Below are 8367 nucleotides of genomic sequence, written 5' to 3' on the forward strand. Positions count from 1 at the left end.
CTAACCACCCGCAGCAGCCTCTCCGCAGCAGCCTCTCCCCAGCGAGCGGCACCGTCTCGTTTCATTTGGAGATGCATACTGGGGTTTCTTGTCTATTGAGGAATCGTGCATAACACTGACAATTAATCCCCAAAAAGCTGTCTGTACTTCTGCTGTTTACAGTATCTACAATAGTGTGAACTGTGCATGTTCACTCCAAGAAAGATCATGAACTGATCTCCACACCTTTTGCCCCATTATAAAAGTACAAAGAGTGGTATATCTCACCTATAGCTGATTTTTATGACCTTTAATATGTATGTCCATAAATGGTCCTTACAATAAGGGGACTCTGCTAATGGAATACTCTGTTTACAGGAAGTACACTCAGATACACCACTTCATGTGGCTCTGCCTGATGCAATCGGAGCAGCAGCTGTTCCGCCTGGTTAGCTGGTCTAGGATCATTGTGATCACTGACGTCAACTGATGGGAAAGCATCTCCTTTCTTTTTCTTTGTTTCTATGAATTGCATACCTCTTGGAAGTGTAAAGAAGGACTTTTGCATAAAATTGCTTTTATACTCAACACCGAACATGCTCTTATTTTTTCCGTTCCAAGTGGCTAATCCAAAAATCTCTCTTATCTTAAAAAAGCCTTGTCAGAAAAAAGTAACTGAATTATCAAGATAGCTGTGACACAATTTTCCAAAATGATTTTGCAAAGAAGCCTCCAGGTCTTTAACAACCTTTGTTATACAATTGTTCTGAAGAAAATATTCTGAAGGAAAAACTCCTTGAGAACAAGATCAGAAGTCCCATAGTGATTTTGTTCTGTATCTATACAACACATATCTTCAAGTAGTTTCAATACAGCCTTTTTTAAAGTGGAAAAAATTCACTCAACTATACTTCATTGAACAAAGTCTCAGGCAAGGAGAGAGTTTGCATTTGCTGGACTGTGACTGAAAAATTGAAATTGAGGTTGCCTGTTGCTGTAATCTGTTTTTATTTTGAAACTGAAAGAGCTTGTCTCCATAGGGCTGTGGCTTGATTAACACCAGAGGTGGTCGAAGTGCCATGTTACTACATTTTGGTGGAGGATGAGAAACAGAGGAAGGGTGCTGCTAGCTACAAGATCTTTCATGAAGGAGCAGTAAACTCCACATAATGCTTGAAGAATTACAGGGAATATCTAGACTGTTGACAAAAACTGTATTTTGTTGTTCTAAGTAAGAGGAACACAATAAATTACCCTTCCTTAATTGCTGGCCAATGTAAATTGAATTTTATAGCAGTGGAAGAAAGGATGGTAGGGAAGTCAGTGTGGTTTTGGGGATCCAAGGAGACTTTTGGGGTCCAGTCAGGATAAATAAGAATACTTCTTCTTGGTTCTCCATGTGTGTTGTGAACACAGTGCTGGTTTGGGCTGGTGGGGCAGGCTGGTGGGCAGGCAGTAGAAGTGGGCAAGCTAGGTGACCACCTCCCCTTGCCTATGCCCAAAACTGGTGTGAAGTAAAACTGCAGATGCATGAGCTGGGAGAAAAATAAGGGATATAAACAAAGCTCTCATTCTTTTGGGAGTATGCCAGGTCTTATGAGCTCCAAGCTGACAATAGTCTCTCCAAATACTCACTGCTGCCTGATGGTTCACTTTTTGACTTCAGCTAAGCCTTCCCCTGAAGCACTGGTCACTGAGCTTTAGCAGAATTTAAGTTACTAGGTGAGTGAGGCCATCTGTTTGAAAAACCAGTTGCTTGTTTTGAATTATAATGCAAACTGCTTTAGAGATGATAGTGTTGTTCTTCTATTTCCTGAAATTCACAAATGCCATTTAATAAGTGGCATACATGCCATTTAGTATTTTTGTTGTATGCTACCTGGACATCTGAAGTAATTGCTGCACTTTAAAAAAGTGTTAGAGTACTTAACGTTTCAAATCCTCTAGCCTGTAGGTGCGCCAGTCCTTTTGTGTGGAAACTAAATATGTGTTTGACTGAAGTCTTCCTGTTCCATTTGAACAAAGCTGAAGTAATTTTTGGCAAGCATAATAATACCTTTTTCTAAGAAGTGGAAACTTTTATTTTTTTACCACACTCCCTGAGCTACAAAGGAGAAAATTGATATTAAAAAAAAAAAAACAACCAAACTTAAAAATTACACTGCTCTTTGCATTAATTAGGGTATTTTTTTCCTCTACTAAAGATGCATGGCTGGTTAATGAAAGAAGACTTCAAGGGATGAGTCAGAGAAAAAAGGTGTGAACACAGAAAATGTGTACTAGATTCTAGGCATACTCTTTATGTTTCTTTCTACCCAGTGTTTCAGCAAACCCTTCTGAATTTAGGGTGTGGGAGATTTCAGGGGGAGGTGTTTGGTGAGAGAGAGGGTTTTCATTCTTTCCCTTTCTTGGAATCTCTTGACCATCAAATAAGCTTTGAGTTAGACAGAGCCATATTTTTTCTGAGGTTGGATCTGGGCTTATTTGACACTCCTTGAAGTCACAGTCTTATTGCAGCCAAAACCTATGCATGGCTTAATCTGCTTTATTAATGAAATGAAAATGCTACCCTCCCTTATAGTATCAAGACCCATCAGTGACTTTGTTCTGTTTGCCTTGCAGCCGCACATGTCAAAAGACTGACTACTGCAGGACACGAAGTTACCTATTTTGTAAGGTTTGTTTGTTGGTATAGTTGCATAAAACCAGTAGAACTAAGGCAATGACATCCAGTGTGCAGCTATTAGAAGGAATAAGATGACAGCCACCTAACAGGTAGTACCCTTCTGGCAAATCAATAACAGGTGTCTGGAAGAGCTGCAAAGGAATGGCTTTAAGCTACAAAAAAAAAAAAAAAAAGAAAAAAAAAAAAAAGGAAACCATTCTTTGGGCCAAACCAGTCAACTTTGTTTCACTTTTCTCTCATCAAAGAGGGCTTGAGCCTGGCCATCCTGGCCTCAGAGACCTAAAGCCATCCAAGACTGTGAACATCAGAGCCAGAAAAGGATCATCAGACATGTGGTAGGTATACATAAGGTCTGACTAATACATTTGATTAATGAGTGATTTTTAGCTGCTAACAGATTGCATAGTTGTTTAGCATAAATAAAAGCACTCTGGAAGTTTTGAGGTTTGCCTTTTCCACCACCAAAACACAAATTACACAACAGGTGGTTAACCACTATATCAGCTCATGCTTTATGTCCTCGCAATGGTCTTTATGCTTTAATACACCAGGGACTCAAGATAAAGATTACCGCAGAGAATATTGAGGAAAAACCTTCCTCCCACAAATAATGTCTTTTACAGCTTGTTTTAGCTGCCCTTACATGCTTATTTTTCAGTGTTATGCATGCTAATATTCAAATCAGTCACTAAACTAACAATATAAACACTACCATGATTACCATGGTTACGTTGTTATTATAATTTAACCTTGCAGGTGGCTTTCAAAAATGATTATATCAAAAGTGTTGGAAATCAGTCCTGTTGGTCTATCTGCAGCTTTTTCTGAATAATAAGACTGACCTATACCCTAGACTTACAGAACAAACCTGATTTGTTAGGACTAACTTTTTCTGACTGTGCTTCCAAAAACTAAAAAAGGTCAAAAGTTATCTTATCGCTGGCTGGAGGCTGATGATGTGTGGTGGCCCATCACTCTGGCCCCTGTTAGAAACCTCACCATGTACCCCATCACCACTGTCACCCCAAAGCCTTCAGCAAAGAGCCCAGGCCCTGCTGCATCCCTGCTGCAGCCAGCACCCTCCCTCTGAGATGTCTCTGTTCTCTGTGCCCTGGGAGCTGGTACAGCTTTATGCTTAGAATCTTGTTTATGGGAAAGAGGAGTTGTACCTTATATATAAGTAAAGCCAGACATTTCCTGTTATGATGATGGAAATCTTAAAAGTCTTATTCAGGAATCTTTACTCATGTAGATATAACTATTACAGAAAATGAAATAATGATATTACAGTTGAATTATTTCTGTATGGAAAAGTCTCAATAATAATAAAAGTAAAATTGAAAAACATACATTCTGTAGTTCCTTTCCCCTGGTGTTATGCTCACCTTTCCACAGCTCCCTTGCATGTTAAGGTCAATAACTTTGGTCTCCCAGAGGACAAAACTAGAAGCTGTCAGCCCCCTGGGTCCTTTGGGAGGAAAAGCTTATTGATGTTACTGGTTTCTTCTTTCTCTCCCCAGGATTCTCTTGAGGCCACTTGCATATATTTGCTAACATGCTTTGGTTCATGCCCTGACTGGGTGAAGCCCTTATATAACCTGATCTCACTGCTGCCTCTGCTTTGAGCAGGCAGCTGGACACTACTGAGGCCCCTCCCAACCTAAATTTCCTAAAATCTCATCATCTCAACAGGTCGTCTGCAGCTTCCCACGGTTAGTACTTTAACTACCATGTTAGTGTAAAAGCCCCAGTCATGAGACTGTAGGCTTTTCCACAGAAGCAGAAGTACCCAGTCCCGCAAGTAAGAGTTGCCTACTTTTTCAACATTCTTCCATATGCCCCTATTATCGTCTTCACTTTCAAATGACCAATAGAGCAGTTAAAATCAACTAGGAAGAAACTCACGTGTCCATGTTCAGCTTGGAACTGGCAAAAGACCTGGGCGACACTTGAATCAAAATGAGCCCAGGCACAGGTCAGTCAAAGCAAATAGCAATGCTGAAAGTATCACCCTACATCTGAGTGGGGCAGGTATAATAATTTCAAGGTTGGTGCAGCAGACTGAACTGCTTATTTCTGGAAAAGCTAGACTGCATGCTGAGTATTTACAAAACTGGGCTATCACTGCAACTGCATCCGGAGCAGATTTTGACATTGGGCTTACACTGCAGATGTGCTGGGCACAACTGTTCCTCAGGAGGTATGAGCCTCACGACTGCTCTGGAGATCCTGGTAGTTGGACCATGATGGAAGTCTACTCAGCAGAAGCACCATAGGAGGAAACTGTCTCTGCTAATTAACATGGGCACAGCCATGACATTTATAAAGGGGATTTCAACTCCATTCTGTCTATTATCTCCTTTCTCAGCCCCTTCACCCCTTCTTGCTCAAGCATGCAGTCAATACGATGCACGTCCAAGAAGAATAACCGGTGAAAGCATTTGTTATGGACTGATAACCATTGCTACCTATCCACAGAAGGGCATTTTTGCCTTGAACCTGAAAGTTATCAACTGCAAAGCCAGAGCCCTGAACAGTTCTTCAGGCTACAACCTGTGTTTGAACTGCCTGAATCCAAAACAGTGGATTTCTGCATATACAGAAAATGGAAACCTTTTGGGAGCATTGGTAACTTTTCCTTAGGGGATTATTTAGATACATTCTTCTGAGAAGTATTTATTTAAATTTGACTAGTTAATCTCAGCTTTCATTTGGTTGTCATTGTCATGGAGACATACACTGCTGGTCAAAAAATAATGACTTTATGACCACTCTGCTTCTATGTTTGTTTATTAAATTAGCAGTTATAACTATCTGTTCTTCTGGCTGCTAAACAAATAAAAGGCAGATCTGGTTATGTGCCTTCAGCCCCTGAACAAACCAGAAGGATAAAACAGATGGAAAGCCCATTACACATCTGCAGCCACAGTGCTGTGCCTCTGAGGACAGCAGCGTGTAACAGACTCAGTGCAGTCTCTGAATGCACGATCTGGAATTATACCCTTTTCATGCTTACAAGCCTTATCTGCTTTCATCTAGCCTCTTAATGCTTTAGTAAATGACAAACAGAGAAAAAAAGTGAAACATTTTTTCTTCCAGCACATAGAAGACATTTACTTAATAAAGTTTTAAGAAAATATGTATTGCCTATGAACAAAAGTTAAGATGAATAAATATGCGATGCACATAGGCAGTGCTGAGCTGCCACCCTTATTTTACAATTCACAAGTCTGTTCCTTGACCACAGGACCAATAGCAATGAAAGCTACCCTACTCTGCCCTTTACTGTAGCCTCTCAAGTGCTGACAATATATGGCATCCATAACTATGGAGGCCCAGGTCAAAAATCTCCTTCCTAACCTACGCTGTGTTTTCTTCAGGGAGTAATACATGCTATTAAAAGCTCAGAATTGCAGAGGATCTGTAACCTGACACCATGTTTTGGAAGCATTCAGATCTCTGTTACTGTTCCCTTTGTAGAAATTAAAGCAAATATAAAAATGTGTGAGTTTTTATAGAAATGTTTAAATTTAGAAACTGTAGAAACCAGGAACATGTAACTACAGTTTTAGTGTTGCATGAATAGACAGAAAAAAAGAAATAATTTGTAGTTGATAGTTAACAGGAATCAGACTGATTTCAAACCTGCTGGTGCATGGAAACAATATATCTCTATTTTACTTCATCTGTAAAGTAAGAGACCTTGCTCTTCTGATCTATGAGATGGCCATCCAATTTAGGCTAGAAATCAGAAGAAAAACCCTTTCCATTAGAGAAATGAGGATTTGGAATGGCTGCCACCTCACAAGTCAGGACAGGAATCTTAGTTAGCTTTAAGATGGAAATTGGTAGTGCATGGAGTTACTGGACTTCATGAGATAGTATCAGGTTGCTGATCTCAGTGACTGAGGAGGTCCTTTCTGCTGCTATATCAGCATAAATATAAAAAAATCTTGAAATTATTATAGAATTCATTGTGGGATAACATTGGTTGTAGATATATTAGGAAGAAACTTACTGTTTCCAGTTTAAAATAAGTATAAATCTACCCTGGGACATAATAGACAATGGGGAGTATCTGTCTTTAAGCACTTAAATGAGATTTTTCAATTGACTTAGCAGTATGACAAGGCTACTAAATTTATGAGTTAATCCCTCCATCTGTTCTTTAATGATGACAAGAACTTTGTTACTTCAAACACAATGCAGTTATTTAAAATTGCCTTAGTGACAGCAGTGATTAAACAGGTCATAACTTTCACATTTCAAGTCCTACTGACTTAAACAGTTACCAACACAAGCCTAAGCCAGCCCTGCAAACACAGCAGAGTCAGCTCAGCTTTTCAAAGTAATTCAGTAGGAGAATAGCTCAAAAACTCTGGTGTAGGATAGATTGGCTTATATGGGCTCTGATGCAAGAAGGGAAGCCCTTCATTTGGTGAAATACCAATGTTCACCCCTATTTTGTGCCTTATTTGCAGCAAGGGTCCTGGAGATCTTCTGCCTGCAAGCTTCAGTACAGTTAACATGAAAGGAGCAGGTTCTGGAGCTGTCTTGAAGACATGTTCTTTGATTGAAGCAAGCAATAATGTTAGAAATGGGAAGAAGAGTAAGCCATTGGTGTTCACTTGTCATTGATCCATTGAAATGCCCACTGCCTGAGCACCAAGTGGTGCACTAAGCTGATTTCCTGCTGGCACCAAATGCTTTTACTGCCTTATAGTGTCTCTCCTGGACTGTATTTGTGGCTGCAGGAGAAAGTTTCTCAGTAAAACTCTTAATCCAAGGAATTACATTATGCAGAAATAAATAAGACATTCTACTGAAGTAAAACCAAATTGAGCTATACAATGTTTGCTTCTGGTGTGAAATGCTTACTCTTTTATAGAAGGTTGTATGGTTGGAAAGTATGAAGCAATGTCAGCTTCTTGTAACTCCCAAGACTAGATGGAAGACCACCTGACTCTTTTTTATTCAACAGAAGCATTCTTTTGCTTTTCCTACTTTTTATTCTTTTGTATGCAGGCTGTGCTATGTGGGCTGCTGAAATACTTGCATAATGTATGAATGCTTAGGGTTATGCGGAATCTCTTTTGCTAGTTCCTACCCAGTTTCCCTGGATACAATAAATGATCACTCTCTATGGAACAGTTAATATGTAGCACCCTAGTAGCAGCACTAGCCACTCATCTCCATATAGTTACAGAGAATGAAAGGCAAAGTGCTTTCCCTTTATTTCTTTATATTGAATAAGAGCTGCAAAGTTATGATTCAAGAAAACACATTGGTTTGTTAAGGAAAACAAAGATCCAAAAGAAAGAACTATGATATTTTAGATTCTTGAATGTATGTGCATCCTTTAGCATTCAGTGAGTCTTCAGGATGACTGATTGGAAATACAAGGCCTTGTCAGTGAGGGTCTTTGGAAGGGAAATTCAATACAGCCATGAAAATCATCTCTTTTTATGACATACGATATAAGGCATAAGAGAAGGACTAACCTTCCCCATTAATAAGAACTGAAAATAATATTTACTCATACTTCCCAAATAGCTAAAAAAAACCCAAGAAAAATGTTACTGTGAAGTAGAAGAATCATATGGAATCACACACGGCATAGTAATTCTAAGGAGATTCTCTAATGCAGAAAGCAGTCCATAATCTTTCAAGCACTGTCTTTCAAATATAAAATGACCCAGTTG

The sequence above is a fragment of the Falco biarmicus genome, chromosome Z (genome assembly GCF_023638135.1).
Source record: "Falco biarmicus isolate bFalBia1 chromosome Z, bFalBia1.pri, whole genome shotgun sequence".
NCBI lineage: Eukaryota > Metazoa > Chordata > Aves > Falconiformes > Falconidae > Falco > Falco biarmicus.